The 18,872-nt window shown below is 31.6% G+C and overlaps 1 non-coding gene across 1 annotated transcript; it reads right to left on the reverse strand.

Moving 5' to 3' along the window:
* Window positions 1-17,678: 17,678 nt before the first annotated feature.
* Window positions 17,679-17,780, reverse strand: LOC139879127 (small nucleolar RNA R71). The gene has a single exon (XR_011769981.1). It is a non-coding gene; the product is annotated as a small nucleolar RNA R71 (small nucleolar RNA).
* Between the last annotated feature and the right edge of the window lie 1,092 nt (window positions 17,781-18,872).

Genomic DNA, 18,872 nt, shown 5'->3' on the forward strand with positions numbered 1-18,872 from the left:
CGTAATAGTAACATTCCCATGTTGAGTGATAATCTCCACAGATTTCACAACCAGTTATTGTTTCGTCGTTCGCGATCCAAGATTGACTGACCGAATTGTCATCAACACTCGGTTAAGAGTATTGATTTAATTGATTTTGGAGTTCAAAAAGAGTTTCCAAGGCCCTGTTTTCAAAATTTTCCATTTTATTGCGATGGACAAATTTTTAGCTACAATGTGGTGCGTTCACTAATTATCCTATTAGTTATAAAAATAGAAAAACTTATATAAGTTGTCCAATTAATAGACTTTTCTGCTTTTGCCCACGTTTCGAATAGCCAAAAGATGTAGCAGGGAGCCAGGCACCTTTAAATCGGAAAAGCCACAACTCAGCCACTAACAAATCCAACTATTACTACGAAGCAGAAAAATGTCAACGTCCATTAATTTAACCGCTTAAATAATTTTTCTTTCCGTTTGAGATATTAGATAAGAAATAGAGAAAATTTTTAAGTCCTAAAAACTAAAGCGTCGAGAAATAAGAAAGAAAAAGAATGCGCGTCGAAAAACGTTGAAAAATAAAAATAAGAAAATAGCGCGTCGTAACTTAAAAAAGAATTAAAAACTAAGAATTAAAAGTTGCGTCTAAAAATAATAAAGCTTAAAAGAAAAACTATATCACAAATGGTAATAACTTAAAAAGGTACTAAAATATAAAAACGGCGTCGCAAAATTCTAAAGCATCTAAATCTTAGTCTAAAGAAAAAGCACTTAAGGGATTTTACGGCAATGCCTAAAAATTCTAGAAATAAAAATGAAACTACGGCAAAAACTAGACTTAAAACTAAGCACGAATGATAGAAATACAAAAATTACGCTAAAAATAAATAAAAGATACAAAATATAAAAGTTAATAAAAAGTTTATAAAAATTATTAGTTTTTATAAAAATATTATTTTTATATTTATATATTATAAAAGTATTAATTTATAAATTTAATAAACTAATAATAAGTAATAATAATTTAATTAATCTAAAAACTAAATATAATAATTAATAATAGATTAGGGTTTTAGATAATAATAATAATAAAATACGTGTAATTAATGCGATTTTAGGTTAACATGTGGCCTGTCAGACTCCTCCATGCGACTCGCATGGGTCTAAGAGAAAAGGTCATGCGACTCGCATGACCTGCTGGTTCAGTTCAAGAAGGGTTCAAAAATGACAAGTCAGTTCGTATTATTTATTATTTATTATTTATTTTTATTTTGTTTTATATTTAAAGTAAAATATATATAAAATAAATAAAAACTTATATTTTTATAAAACTAAAAATAGAAATATTTTATATTTTCATAAATAAAAATCTTAAAAATATATAAAAGCAATTATTATTTTTTTTTTTCGGTTTTTAAATTTTTAATTTTTTTTTTTTTATAGATTTTATATTGTTTTTCTAAAAATGTAAATAAATATTTCGCCGACTCCCCGGCAGCGGCGCCAAAAACTTGATGTGGTAGCACGGGGTTACGAAATAGTGTATATTTTTAATACGGAATGCTACAAAATTTAACAAGTTTTAATTAAATATTTACAAAATGGATATACCAAAACCTTGCTACAACACAATAGGCAGTGTACCTAGTCGCGAAGTAGTATAGTTTTTAGTAAGTCCGGTTCGTTCCACAGGGAGACGGGCTTATGAAACACTTTATTTTTATATAACAATATATAAATATAAATATAAAAAAGGGGGGTTTTACCGTTTAATGACCGGTTTGTCGATTTTAAAACTTTAGTCGCAGTTAAAACCTAATGTAAAATATAAAATAAATACAAGACTTAAATTAAAGCGTAAAGTAAATAACGATAATGAAATTGCGAATAATAAAAGTGCGATAAAATAAACTTGCGATAATTAAAAAGTACGATAATTAAAAGTGCGATTAAATAACAATAAATAAAAGTGCGATAATTAGAAGTGCAATTAAATATAAAATAAAGAAAATTAAATATGAAATAAAAGAATTATGCTTATTTAAACTTCCGTAATCATGATGTTTGATTTTAGTTTTATGCCCATGGGTTAATTGTCCTTTGTCCTGGATTACTTAATATGTCCGTCTAGTTTTTGTCCATAACAGTCCATCAGTCATAAATATAAAGTGCGAGTGTCCTCGTCAAATTATTCTTATACCCGAAGTTAAATATTCCAACTAATTGGGGATTCAAATTGTAACAAGGTTTTAATACTTTGTTTAATGAATACACCAGGTTATCGACTGCGTGTAAACCAAGGTTTTACTACTTTGTTAACAATTACACCAATTACCCTTGAATGTAATTTCACCCCTGTTTTAATTATTCTAGTGGCTATTAATCCATTCCCGTATCCGGTTAAATGAACGATTATTCGTACATATAAATACCCCGCCCATCGTGTCCGATCGAGTGTATATGGTAATTTATAGGGACGCCCAATTGTAAATCTTTATATTAACATTAACAAACTATCATTTAGTTAAACAAATATAAAGCCCATTAATAGCCCATAGTCTAATTTCCACAAGTGTCGTTCTTTTGTCCAAACCCCAATTATGGTACAAAGCCCAATTACCCATTTTAGTAATTAGCCCAACATCATGATTACTTCGTTTTAAATAAGCATAATAACAACTTAGTTACGAGACATTAATTTAAAAAGGAGAACATAGCTTACATTGATTATTTATCGCGTAGTGGTACACGGACAGAGCTTCGACTTCAAAACCCGTAAAAATAACTTTTACATAACCCAAACTAATCTAATATAACACTAATCTATACTATATTTATTTATATATTATAAATTTATTATTATTATTATTCTTACGGAGTATTATTATGTATATGTGTGTGGTAAACTGGAACGAAAACTGGCAATTTATAGAATGTGAGCTGATTCTGATCCTCATGCGACTCGCATGGGTTTATGCCTATTTGCCATGCGAGTCGCATGGCCACGCTGGACAGCTCACATATCTTTTGTCATCTTGTTCGTCGACATATTTATTAAATATATATAAAATATAAATAATTTTAATAATTATTTATATATTATATTATATTTATATGCATAGTAGACTAGATATTTTTGGTCCATTGCGTCGGGCGTTTCTTCTTGGCTCGGGTCCCGGTTCCGGATTTTCGAACGTCCTTGCGTACTTTTTTATATCGTGTACTTTGCGTTCCGCAACTTGTACTCTTATCATTTTTAGACGTTCTTCATCAATAATTTGAACCACTTTAATTGTATCTTGTACATTTGAGCATTTTGGACCTTTCCGTCTTCAATTCTTCGTTTTCGCCTTTTGTCTTCGCACTTATTAAATATAAATGAATATTACTTGAATATGGAACAATTACAACTAAAATCCTGTCTTTCTTGGGGGATAATGCTATGAAATATATGTTTCTTTTTAGCCTTATCACAACGGAAGAAAGTTATTGCATACGCATCCCGACAATTAAAGATTCACGAGCGGAATTATACGACGCATGATCTAGAACTGGGAGCAGTCGTGTTTGCATTGAAGATATGGAGACACTACTTGTATGGGGTTAAATGCACTGTGTTTACTGATCATAAATGCCTTCAACATATTTTCGATCAAAAACAGCTGAACATGAGGCAACGTAGGTGGGTCGAGCTGATAAACGACTATGATTGTGAAATTCGTTATCATCCCGGGAAGGCGAACGTGGTGGCCGATGCTCTAAGCAGAAAGGAACGAGAACCAATTCGAGTACGAGCGATGAACATAAAAATTCGCATGAATCTCAACTCACAAATCAAAGAAGTTCAACGAGAAGCACTTACTAAAGAAAACATAAGAAATGAAATAATGAAGAAGTATGAGAAGCAACTCGTTATACGGGAAGACGGAATTCGATATTTTGCAAACCGTATTTGGGTACCGAAGTTGGGTGGATTAAGGAAGTTGATATTGAATGAGGCACATAAGACAAGATACTCGATACATCCTAGAGTTGGAAAGATGTATCAAGATCTTAAGACGCATTATTGGTGGCCTAATTTAAAGACAGACGTTGCAACATATGTTGGGGAGTGTTTAACTTGTTCCAAAGTCAAAGCAGAACACCAAAAGCCGTCAGGATTACTTCAACAACCAGAAATCCCAGAATGGAAATGGGACGGTATTACCATGGATTTCATCACGAAGTTACCAAAGACTGCCTGGGGATACGACACCATTTGGGTAATTGTTGATCGTCTTACCAAATCTGCACATTTCTTGCCTATAAAGGAAACAGATAGAATGGAGAAATTATTACGATTATATATAAAGGAAATAGTTTCAAGGCATGGAATACCTATTTCCATTATATCTGATCGTGATAGTAGATTTACCTCAAAGTTCTGGCAATCACTACAGGAGGCACTAGGAACTCGTTTGGATATGAGTACCGCATATCATCCGCAAACGGACGGGCAGAGTGAAAGAACAATTCAGACTCTTGAAGACATGCTCAGGGCATGTGTGATCGATTTTGGAAACGGATGGGATAAGTATCTACCATTAGCAGAATTCTCGTATAATAATAGTTATCATGCGAGCATTAAAGCTGCACCATTCGAAGCATTGTATGGAAGGAAGTGTAGATCTCCTATATGTTGGAATGAAGTAGGAGATCGACAATTAACGGGTCCCGAGATCATACACGAAACGACTGAGAAGATTGTACAAATCAAGGAGAGATTGAAAACAGCCCGTAGTCGCCAAAAGAGCTACGCCGATGTTCGAAGGAAACCATTAGAGTTTCAGATCGGTGACATGGTTATGTTAAAAGTGTCACCATGGAAAGGTGTAATACGTTTCGGCAAAAGGGGTAAACTGAACCCAAGGTACGTAGGCCCGTTCAAGATTATTGAACGCATTGGACCGGTAGCTTATCGACTCGAGTTACCGCAACAACTCGCCGGAGTACATAATACCTTTCACGTCTCGAACCTTAAGAAGTCTCTTGCAAAGGAAGACCTCACCATTCCTCTTGAAGAAATCCATGTCGACGAGAAACTACAATTCATCGAAGAACCAATCGAAATCATGGATCGTGAAGTTAAACGGCTCAAGCAGAGCAACATACCGATCGTTAAGGTTCGTTGGAATGCTCGAAGGGGTCCCGAGTTTACTTGGGAACGAGAGGATCAAATGAAACAAAAGTATCCACACTTGTTTCCCGATGACGCAAAATAGGTACAATTTTAAAATTTCGGGACGAAATTTATTTAACGGGTAGGTACTGTAATGACCCGCACTTTTTCGATCATTCTATATTTATAAGATTAATATTTACATAAATTAAACCTTACCAACATGACAAGCAATCCAAATTGTTGAGACTTATGTCTTCGAAAAGAGTTTTACACAACGTTTGACCGTTCAATTTGACCGATGATATCACGAACTATATAACATACGATAATTATACGTTTATGTATATATATGTATTTATATATATTTAACATGATCTAAGGATATTTAACATCTCATTGGGTACTAATAACAATGAGTTATAAGTATATTTTGAAACTACTAACTTAAGTTTTCAAAACGATAACTATACGTAACGTTCTTCGACATAAATACTTATAACCTATAATACTTATACATGCATCGTATAGATATGTATTTTATCACTTTTAAAGGGCTTACATACATAAAACAATATAAGTATATTTACAAAAGATAGCTATATTTGAATCCTCGTTCCGTTTTCTCAAAGATTTCTACACGTATATCTAGGGTATATGTACCCGTATCATACGCAGCTTCTAGATGTATTTACTATTGGTATATACCAATAAAAATCTGCTCCTTAGCAGCCTTAAATGATTAAGAAACATGTGGAACCAACCATTTGTCAAGTAGCATGAATTATTTAGCAAGAAAACAAAGTTAGGTATCTTTTTTTTCCTTTATAACCTAAAAACGTTTTTATGCATGCACACCATTTCTTCACCCCATTTTCTCATACTTACACTCCCATTTCTCTCTCAAAATACTCTTAACTTCATACTTGATCATCTCCAAGAATTTTCCCCATCATTTAGCTTCAAAAACATCACTTAATCACCATAAGAAAACCCTTACAAAAACACTTCAAGAATCCTTCCAAGAACACAAACTTACTTCCAATCTTTCATCCAATTCCATTACCCTTTTGGTTCTAGCTTTTTACTCCTCTTTTACAGCAACCTTGTCCAAGGAACTTGAGGTAGTAACTATGTTCATAACCTTATTCGATTCATATATATATAGCTATCTTATTTTGTGGTATAAAATTTTAACAACAAGAACATAGTTTGAAAGTTTTCAAACTTGTTTGCAAACTAAATAGATCCTTCTAACTTAACTTTTAAAATACTTCAAGACCTGTAATATATCATAAATATATGCTAATTTAACAAGGTATAACTTGGTTTTTCAAAGAACACCTTAAAAACTGAATTTACGACGTCGGAGTGCAACCGGGGGCTGTTTTGGGTTGGATAATTAAAAACTATCTTAAACTTTGAATTGGAGGTTTATTTTCTGGAAAAATGATTTTTACTATGAATATGATAACACATAAAAATTTCATGATTTAACTCAAAGTATAAGTATTTTTAGAAAAATAATCATTTAAGGTTGTTTACATGATGGAAAATGATTAACTTCATAAGTTTCACTAAAGTTTGACCTATGACCTGTGATTTCGAATACAAACTAAGGTATTTACAGTTCATAGTCTTAAAGATGGACTCGATCCAAGGAAGTGACAAGTTGAATCAACGAAAACGGAGTTGTAACGAAGAAACTATGACCAAAACGAGATCGGATATCTAAGACTTGTTTAACTTCGGGATTAATTGGGAAAAATTAAATAAAATCACATCTTTCTAAGATAACATGATATTTTATATATATGTACTTATAATTCAATTTTATATGGTTCAGGATCACCCATAAACAATACGAGAAGATTAATCATAAGATCCCATGTTTGTACGCAACACGTCATTTGACAACACCGGTACTTTATGTACGCAACACGTCATTTGACAACACCGGTACCGTGGGTCAAGATTAATCTCGACCAATACATATACGATGGGGTTTTATTTATTTCATTAGGGGGTTTTATTTATTTCATTGCGGGTATATTAAACATCTAAAAATGAACCATTAAAATTGAATTACTAACAATGAACTGCTAACTACGGACTAAGGAATTATTCAAAGTATTAAAAGTATAACAAGTATATATATGTGACGTTTGTTTAAAAATAAAAGGTATTGATATATTATATATGGATAGGTTCGTGATATCAACCGGAGACCAAGTCAAATTATATATATCTTCAAGACAACAGTGAGTATATAGTCCCACTTTTAAACTCTAAATATTTCGGGATGAGAATACATGTATTTTATGTTTTACGTTATGGACACAAGTAACTGAAAAATATATTCTACGTTGAGTTGTACCACTGGCATACTTCCCTGTAGCTTGGTAACTGTTATTTACAGCGGTATTGTAAACGCGAATCCTGTTGATAGATCTATCGGGCCTGACAACCCCAACCGGACTGGACGACCAGTATTCAACGGTTGCACAGTACTTCGTTTCGTGACTGCACTTGGTACGGTGTAGTAAGATTTCATAATAAAGGGAATATGCGACGTGATTAAATGTTAAGTATGGTTACCAAGTGCTCAACCACTTAGAATATTTTTATTAAAATGTTTATATATGAAATCTTGTGGTCTATATTTATATCGCTGCCGGCATTAAACCTATATCTCACCAACTTTATGTTGACGTTTTAAACATGTCTATTCTCAGGTGATAATTAGAAGCTTCCGCTGCATCATGTTGAATCTAAGCAGGATCTTGCGTACGCATATTTGTGTCAAAAATAAGACTGCATATCCAAGAACTTGTGTTGTAAAATATGCTAGAAATCGGGTTGTTATTATCATTTGTAAAGTTTGTAAGTCGAAGATTATCGCTAAACGATAATCATCTTTATTTTTTCCAAAGCTTGTATCAAAAATAAGGATCATGGTTTGTAATGTATAATATATGCAGTTTTTCTTTAAAAAAAATGTCGCATATAGAGGTCAATACCTCGCAATGAAATCATACGTTATCTAACACGTTCTTATGGTTAAGGACGGGTTATGACAAAGTTTTGTTCTAATGACATGGACGTTGTCACTCGACTCATGTCTTGGTTCCAGTTTCTCGAACGGCTTTTCGTACACTCAAAAAACTGATACTTTACGTTTCGCGACGTGTACCTTTATCAAAAATTTGACTTACTCATCGATAAATTATTTTATAAAAATTGTAACTTATAAAATTGAGCGTTGTGGTTATTTGCTTCTATAAATCAGTGGCTCATTATTTATCAAGATATATTATTTTAAATCAGGACGTTTTATGACTAAGTATGTATATATATATATATATATATATATATATATATATATATATATATATATATATATATATATATATATATATATTTTAATTATAAATTTATACATAATATATATGTTTGAAATATTTATTTAATGATTTAATATTTGTCATTTCAAAACTAATTATATTTCAAAGATTATTATATATAATTGTTTAAATAAAAAAATTTTACTATGTCGTAGGACCTTTACGTTTTTGAAACACTATATATATAAATTTATAATATAAAGCTTTAATTGATTTCTTCTAATTCTATATAATCAATTTACCTTTAAAATAAATTACAATAACTCAGTTTTTGAAATCATTTTCATATATTTGAAAATAGATCAGTCGAACATTATGAAAACCAGTTTTCCACTAACTTTTGTCTAACCCACGTCAAATGACACATTTGTTCTTACTTGTAAATGACTTTACCATTTTTTTCTTCCGAATATCTTTAAAAATAAACGATTTCACAAATCAACGTGGACCTCACAACAAAGACTCATAATCATACAATGTATTTGATAAATCAATCATTTGATATTATCTTCTAATTCCACCGATAAACATATTGAAACAAATACGTTCATGTAACGTATTATATGTTTAATACTTTGTTAATATTTTCAAGTTATAATATATACACATATACATATATAATCATATCCGTTCATATAATAGTTCGTGAATCATTGGAATTTGGTCGAGGTTAAATGAATGTATGAACATGGTTTAACATCCTTGAGATTCAACTTAACAAACTTTGCTTATCGTGTCGGAATAATATAAAGATAAAGTCTAAATTTGGTCGGAAATTTCCGGGTTGTCACAGTACCTACCTGTTAAAGAAATTTCGTCCCGAAATTTGATTGGAATGGTCATGGCTGACAATAAGTATGTTTTTATGACGCATACGAGCTGAAAATTAGAGTTTTATCATCAGCGAGTAATATAGATAAAACAATTTGATTAAGTGAAGAGTACGAGTGAAGCTATCACAAAAGAGTGAAGTGAGTAAGTGTAGATTCGTCATATCTTTTGACATAGATAGGATTGATTTCTAGAGTTCAAGGGATTTGGAGAAAATCCTCGTAATAAGATTTGATTTATCGGTAATTGAGAAAATTAGGATCCACTTTAAATGCGATCATCTATTTTGATTGTTCTGTCGAACATTTTACTATAAATTCACCCCTTCGTTTCCTTACAATTCACACCTCCTATCCTTTATTCTTTAATTCATACTTTGAATCATTCGTCAATATACTCCATCCGGTTCTTCTTCTTGATATATTCCTAACTTTCTTATCTATCATTCTTCTCTTTCATCTACCACCGGAAGAATCTAATTACTTCTACTATACTCTTGGTTTTATAGTGTTTTTAGTTCTCCCGTGTCTTTATATTGCTATATGCATCGATATATACGATTTGTAATTTCTGGGTTGTTGTTAGATTTTATATCCTCTTTTATATTTCGAAGTCCCTGTTTCTGTCTTCTGTAATCATTGTCATTCACAGTTAATGTTCGCTCCTATTTGCTGTGATTTATACTCTAATTTCTATTTCAGAGCTTCATTCTTTTGTTTTCTCTTCTTGCAATTAAGCACCACTTGTAATGGTCTAGAATTCGCAGATATGAATTTCGGAATGAACATAATTAATGTTCTAAGAAGAAAATTGTAATGGCACGATCTTAATTTGTCAAATTACTAGAATACCCCAGAAAAGACCGAATCATCAAGAATATTATTTCTTGATATGTTTAGAGGTTAGGTAGAATGTAAGAGTTGTGTACAGGGCACAAGATGACGTTTTGGTCTGTGAATCATCACGTTCCATTAGAAACTCAGCATGACTTACTATAATATAATCACGTTGATCAAGTGTCATTATATTATACTAAGTCATGCTTCAGTTCCCAACACTACTTCTAAAACATTCACACTTTAAACTCGAAGGTTTCAGAATTTAGAAACTAAAATAGTTTCTTTTATGATATAACATAGATAGCGCGAAGAGGTAAATGATTTCGGATAACAATAGTTATGAAGATATTTTCAGAAATATCGAAGATATTTATAATGAAAGATACGATGATATCTTAGAATATCTAAGATCAGAGGATAATGAAGAATATTGTCCGCAAGGGTTTTAGAGTAAGGAGTAAGGTATTCGTTAATGACTTCAGCAGATACTGAATCATTTGGATTCTTTGAAGGTAGGTTTAGTCTTTATGATTTGTCCACAGCCTCCTTCATACTTTGCTTAATCCGTTTTCCAGTTCCAAATCTTCTCTTTTTCTGAGCTTTGCCAACACACTATTCTTTATCATCAAACTTTTTACTGTTAAGGTCGTTTATAGTTTTTGCTGCTTCATCAGCATTTCGAGAACTATTCCGCAGTTCGGGGTGTTTTTTAGAAACTTCACATTCGAAGTATGTAAGTCCGTTATATATACACATATAACTGTTGGCGTAGACATGCTGCGAGATTTCAAAATACTGATTGCTAATTCCCGATGATTCGTATGGCAATTCTCGTTACCAGATGCAGATAAATAAATGATGGGGTTTTGATAAATATAATGATTTTTTTGGTAAAATCAAAGATCACTGGAGTTGTTGGTAAGTTTATTGCTAATGTGGTGGAGCATAAACGGTTCCCCAGTAACGATGGCGAAAGGGCAACGTATATATCGAGGTTATAATAAGATGTTTCAACTGAAAAGTTGAAGTTGACTTGCTGGAGCTGTGACAAAACTGGCTACTTTGAAAAGGAATCGTAAAGTTATTTTTGCTAATAAATGTTAAAGAATCTGTTGCGGATATGTGTTTAAACTTTTACTTTGGTTTCAAGAGTTTTTCAGGTACATAACTGTGGGTAACATGTGGTTGGATCATCATCTCGATTGTTCATTATTTGAAGTGTCTTCAGGAATTTCGAAGGGTTTGAATACAGATTGTAATCGTTAATATACATATAATGTTCTAGGATTTTGAATGATACAAATATTTTCTGGGTTCTATGAATATAAATGATGTTTTAGCACAGTTTTGAAGTCAAAGTATAGCTTTGAAAGATGTAAGAATCTAAGAGTGATGTCTTCTGTTAAATGTTGACTTGGATTTTGATTCGTCAAAATCAGAATATGTAATCCATTTTTGATGAGAATGGTTGTTTTGATTTTTATAAAAGAATGTATATTGTTATGAAAGTAGTGAGTATAGTTGTGATTGCTGAATCAGATTAAAAGAATGTAACATATTAATTGTGAATTTATATATATCTCTCGGGTATTACCTACCCGTTAAAAAAAAAGTTCACAGTTAATATTTTGTACAAAAATTTTATTACAGTCCTTATGAAAATATATAGGTGTATATTTTATTCAGATGTAACATAGATTTAATGAGTTAATATTAAATTAAACTCATTTGATTTACGGTTGAAATTAGAATAGAATAATCCCTAAAACTTTAGAAATTACATAACTTTTACGAAGTATTTCTTCAATGAAATTGAAATTATGAATCAATATTTCGTTATTTGTTGATGCATTATGTTGGTGTTCGTGGATTTCTTGTGAACTTTGCAAAGTACGAATGATGTTATCTGAAAAGTTTCGAGTACATCGATGATGAAAGTGTAAAATCAAACATATATTTGAATAATACACTTGATTTATTATGAAATGGAATTCATTGAATTGAAACAGAGATCGTAGTTAATGATGGTTAAGTTGTTAAGGAAGGATGTACAATATAGCATATTAGTAATATGAATTTAACCGAGTAATATCTACCCTTATTTAATTCATACATAATAGCTTAGTACGAAAAGATTTATTTTGATCTCAAAATTCATATGTATATAAATAAAATATACATATAATTTCTTCAGAGGGAATGAGTTAATACTTCATAACTCATTGAAATACAATATACTTCATTGTTGATTTGTAATGATGTCCACGGTGATTCTTGAACTGGCGAAGCTTGTGATATTATAGGTGCTGTTGGTACTGACGGTGCTGGTGATGTTGACGATACTATTGGTAAAATGAGTCTAGCTTGTAAATCGTGCACCATTCCGGTCAGGGTTTCTACTCTACTGTCTCTGTTCACTCATCTAATTTGTAATCAAAATAAGAATAATCTCTAAGATTTTAGGGATTACGCAAAATCTTTCTTCAATGAAGTTATGAATCAATACCTCATCGTTTATTATTGTTGGTATTCCTTAGTATCTACAAGGCGTATGTCGTCGATGTTCGTGGGATAGTTTATGATGTTGAAGCATGGAATGTGGATGTTGTTGATGGTGGTAATGGTTCTGTTGACGTTGATGATGGTGGTACTGTTGATGCCAGTATTGCTGCTGGTGTTTATAACCTTTGCACCATATTCTCCAAAGCCACTACTCGAGCGCGAATCTCGTTGGTTTCTTCTACTATATCGGGATGATTGGCAGTTCGGACGAGTGGATGAATACGATCTAGAATCTAGGATAGTATATAATCATGACGGGATACTATGGAAATGAGAGAGAAAATGGTGTCTTGAACAGGTTCACCGGTAAGTGCTTCAGGTTCTTCGCCAAGAGGGCAATGTGGTGGATGGAAATGATCGCCTTCTTCTTGTCTCCAATGATTAAGGAGGCTACGAACCCATCCCCAATTCATCCAGAATAGATGATGGCTGATTGGTTGGTCCATTCAGGTCAAACTGCTTTTGGAGCTTGAGTGAAACTCCATATCGGAATTCAAGGGACTTGAACTAGTGGAGAGTTCCATTTCGTACGATTGAATAAAAGATTTTTCGATATGAAATGATTCCTGGCTATCGGATGGTATTCTACTTACATGGAATATCTATATATACAGAATAAAAGATTTCGTAGATTACGGAGGAATTTACGGAATATGTCAGGCAAAGTTTACAGTAACAGATACGCTAAGATATGAATTAGCAGACACGCTAAGATATGAATTTTGTCTATACACTATTCATGCAATCAATGCAGTAAGATGTGTCTAGACTTAAGAATGATAAGCATGTAATTTCCGATAAGAAATGATAAGCAAAACTTTTGACATGCAGACACGGTCGAAGTCCAGACTCATTAATGCATCCTAACAACTACCAGTTAGACACACTAATGCAAGACCTGGTTCGCTAAGACCACCGCTCTGATACCACATGTAAAGACCCATCCTAATCCATAAGAACGAATACAATAACATATGATTACATTGCGAGGTATTTGACCTCTATATGATACATTTTACAAACATTGCATTCGTTTTAAAAGACAAGCTTTCATTTCATTGAAAGTTGACAGGCATGCATACCATTTCATAATATCCAACAATAAATGATCTAATATGTCATTTACTTAATTATAATCTTTACTGAACTCAACGACTTGAATACAACGTCTTTTGAAATATGCCATGAATGACTCCAAGTAATATCTTTAAATTGAGCAAATGCACAGCGGAGGATTTCTTTCAATCCTGAGAATAAACATGCTTTAAAATGTCAACCAAAAGGTTGGTGAGTTCATTAGTTTATCATAATCAATTATTTCCATAATTTTAATAGACCACAAGATTTTCATATTTATAAGCAGAACCTCTCGTCTACATAAAGATAAAATCATTCATATGAATTGAACACCTGGTAACCGACATTAACTTTAATGCATAGAATATCCCCAAACAGAACCTCTTGTCTGTATAATAATAATCTCGAAGTACTAAAGCCATCCATAACCTGAATGGGGGTTGTTAGGCCCAATAGATCTATCTTTAGGATTCGCGTCAATTAGGAACAGAACCTCTCGTCTGCCTAATTCTTAGGTTACCAAGATAAAAGGGGTGATATTCGGTTTAATAATCCAACCATAGAATGTAGTTTTGAGTACTTGTGTCTATTTCGTCAAACATTTATAAAAGCAGCGCATTTATTCTCAGTCCCAAAAATATATATTGCAAAAGCATTTAGAAAGGGAGCAAATGAAACTCACAAAACTGTATTTCATAGCAATAATGTATATGACGGCACTGAACAAGTGTAAAGTTGGCCTTGGATTCACGAACCTATATTAATTATATATATTTATATGTTGGTCAATAACTGTCTAACAATTTAAGTCAGGTCGTAGTGTATCACAATCCTAATGCTCGAGACTAATATGCAAAAGTCAACAAAAGTCATTTTGACCAAAATGATTTTCAAAATCTATACATGATTATTATATAGTTTAAATATAGTCATTTGTTGACTTTTGCATAATATCCAACAATAATATTTTTTAAAAATAATCATATCAAAAATGATAAATTTTTAATAATAATCCTAATATGATAAAGATAATAAAAATAATATTTTTATTAGAATTGATAATTTTAACAAACGTGATAATTTTAATATAAATGATACTTTTAATAGTAATAATAATAAAAATAATAGTTTTTATAAAAATGTTAACTTTTAATAATAACTATAGTAATAATAATAACAATAACAATTTTAATGATAATACCTATATTGATAACAATAATGATAATAATAATAATAATAATAATAATAATAATAATAATAATAATAATAATAATAATAATAATAAAAATTAAATAATGATAACGACGATAATAACGACGATGTAATAATAATCATTTTTAATAATAATAATACTAAAACTAATAATAATTCAGTTGACTATATCTTTTAAACCGTTCATGAAAACCACACGATTCCTAAATGAAAAGTTATTGATTTTTCGTCAGCTTTCCAACGACATGCATATCATATACCTTATCTCAGTCGCATATGTAATAAATTCATAATTTATCATAAACTATCTAAAAACAAAATTAAATATACAAGCATGCATAATCAAATATACCCGAGCACTAGTTAGGGATACACTATTAATATGTAAAAGTTAAGTTATGAGTGCTCACGTATCAATATTGAGATTTAATATTGCAGGAAAGTACGTAGATGCAACGGAGATGATAAACACTAGATTGACCTCACGAGCATACCCCCAAACATTACCCATAACCTCCGTAGCTATAACTCATGATTTCCTTAACTCTATCCCTCTCGCAAAACTCGTTCTGAAAACACGCTAGCAGAACCTTATCGTAGTATTTTATATACAATAATAATAATAATAATAATAATAATAATAATAATAATAATAAGATTAATAATAATATTAATCTTAATAATAATAATTATAATAATAATTAATATATTATATATTTATATATACAGAGAGATTGAGATGACAGATGTGAAAAATGAATTCAGGTCAAACCAAAATCACGTTTTAAAGATAGTTGAGTTCACCTAACCCCCCCATGCAATCGCATGGGGGTTGTGCCTTGGGGCCATGCGATCGCATGGTTACCCTTGGCCAGCCTCTTTGCCCAATTAAACTTGCCGACACTCATTTAAATTATATAATATATATGTATATATATATATATATATATATATATATATATATATATATATATATATATATTAATATATTAATATATATTTAATCTAGGTAATTATTTATATAATATATTATATTTACGAACATGGTAAAAATGTAATTTTTGTTCTAATGACATGGAGGTTGTCACTCGACTCATGTCCAGGTTCTGGTTTCTCGAACGACTTTTCGTACACTCAGAAAACTGATACTTTACGTTTCACGACGTGTACCTTTATCAACAATTTGACTTACTCATCGATAAATTATTTTATAAAAATTGTAACTTATAAAATTGAGCGTTGTGGTCATTTGCTTCTATAAATCAGTGGCTCATTGTTTATCAAGATATATTATTTTAAATCAGGATGTTTTATGACTAAGTTAATATATATATATATATATATATATATATATATATATATATATATATATATATATATATATATATATATATATATATATATATATATATATATATATATTTTAATTATAAATTTATACATAATATATATGTTTGAAATATTTGTTTAATGATTTAATATTTGTCATTTCAAAACTAATTATATTTCAAATATTATTATATATAATTGTTTAAATAAAAAAAATTTACTATGTCGTAGCACGTTTACGTTTTTGAAACACTATAGATATAAATTTATAATATAAAGCTTTAATTGATTTCTTCTAATTCTATATAATCAATTTACATTTATAATAAATTACAATAACTCAGTTTTTGAAATCATTTTCATATATTTGAAAATAGATCAGTCGAACATTATGAAAACCAGTTTTCCACTAACTTTTCAAATGACACATTTGTTCTTACTTGTAAATGACTTTACCATTTTTTTCCGAATATCGTTAAAAATAAACGATTTCACAAATCAACGTGGACCTCACAACAAAGACCCATAATCATACAATGTATTTGATAAATCAATCATTTGATATTATCTTCTAATTCCACCGATAAACATATTGAAACAAATACGTTCATGTAAAGTATTATACGTTTAATACTTTGTTAATATTTTCAAGTTATAATATATACACATATACATATATAATCATATCCGTTCATATAATGATTCGTGAATCATTGGAATTTGGTCGAGGTTAAATGAATGTATGAACATGGTTTAACATCCTTGAGATTCAACTTAACAAACTTTGCTTATCGTGTCAGAATAATATAAAGATAAAGTTTAAATTTGGTCGGAAATTTCCGGGTTGTTACAAAATCAGACTCAGACGTTGAGGAGGAAGTTTTTGTTCAGCGAACCGTAATAGCTGGCGTTAAGAGAGGAGTAGATTCATACTACCAACCGGGTGAATATGCGGATCATTCACCCCTCGTTTTTCCTGCCCAAGCAGGGGAAACACGCGGAGATTTGAGGTATGACCTCAACTTATTGCCATTTTGCCAATCTACCGAGGTATGACTAATGAAGAACCGTATATGAGCACATCACTGAGTTAAACAAAATTTGTGCTACTAATCGGGTAAATGGGTTTACTGACGATGAATTACGCCTTCATTTATTTCCTTATTCATTAAAAGAAAAGACAAAACGTTGGTTTCTATCCTTACCTGCCTGGAGTATTAATACTTGGGCGGAAATGAAAAAATGGTTTTTAGAACAGTTTTACCAGATAAGTAAGATATAGGATATGCGTACGTAAATAAAATCTTTTAGGCAATTGCCTGGTGAACTATTTCATGAAGCGTACGAGCGTCTCAAGTAATTACTTAGGGCATGTCCACATCACGAGATACCAAAATGGGAATTAGTCAAGGTTTGTTATAATAGTTTGGATTCTCAAAATAGACAATTCCTTTTGGCAGCTAGTGTGGGCATTCCTAACCCGAACTAGTGATGATGAGTAGACCTTCTTCGAACAATTAAGCAAGGGTTCTAAACCCCAAGCTTCAGTCAATATGAAGCAACCTAGTACGTCCCGAGTGAATCATGAGTTCGACTCGGGCGAGTCATTAAGGAACCTTGAGCAAGAATTAGATGATTTGAAAATGCTTATATTTAACAACTCAAGCCAGGGTCTTGCTTGTAATGTTTCGCAGGTTCAGGAAGTTTGTGAAATTTGTCGAGATCCTTCTCCAACACTTACAATCCATTTGTGGAGAACAGGTTAATGAGGTTCAAGGGAGAAGATATGATCCATTCTCTAACACTTACAATCCGGGTTGGAGGAATCATCCGAACTTGAGTTGGAGCAACTACAATGCTCTAAATTCTACTAACCAGGGTGTTGAGTCCCTAAAATAATTAAGGATTTAATTATGACAAAACATAAATTTATGTACACTAAAATGTGATGTGCAGCCAGCATAGGTTTAGTTATGTACAGACAGCATGTAACTACTCAACCCGTTAAAATAAGCAAACACATTTTATTTTATTTTTTTAAAAATGGACAGCCCTGCCTGTCAGGCTTGACCCATGGCGTGGGTGGCCCAGCCGCGGGGCGGGTTAACAAAGTTCCAGGTGCCTGAAACTCTTGAAGCCCTCGACCTCTATTTCACGTTTTAACCCATGGCGCGCCATTTATGGCCGCGCGCAGCTTCCCCCTGTGACAGATTCTTTCCTTAACCAAAACACAAGCCAAAGGATTTTTGCGATTTCGTCAATCATCATTACAAAGGCTTCTCGCCACATAATTTAAAATCAAGTTTACAAGTTTTAGGACGCCGAATGAGTACATGACCACCGGGCGTCATTCGCCCATTTACAATTCAAAAATATAAGTTTTGACTGACAAGTTTAAATACCAAACAAACTCGAGCATGGTGTTTGGGATTAAACTACCCAAATCTAGGTCGAACTTCAAAAGCTAGTCTCTAGCATAAT

The sequence above is a fragment of the Rutidosis leptorrhynchoides genome, chromosome 11, assembly GCF_046630445.1.
Source record: "Rutidosis leptorrhynchoides isolate AG116_Rl617_1_P2 chromosome 11, CSIRO_AGI_Rlap_v1, whole genome shotgun sequence".
Lineage (NCBI taxonomy): Eukaryota > Viridiplantae > Streptophyta > Magnoliopsida > Asterales > Asteraceae > Rutidosis > Rutidosis leptorrhynchoides.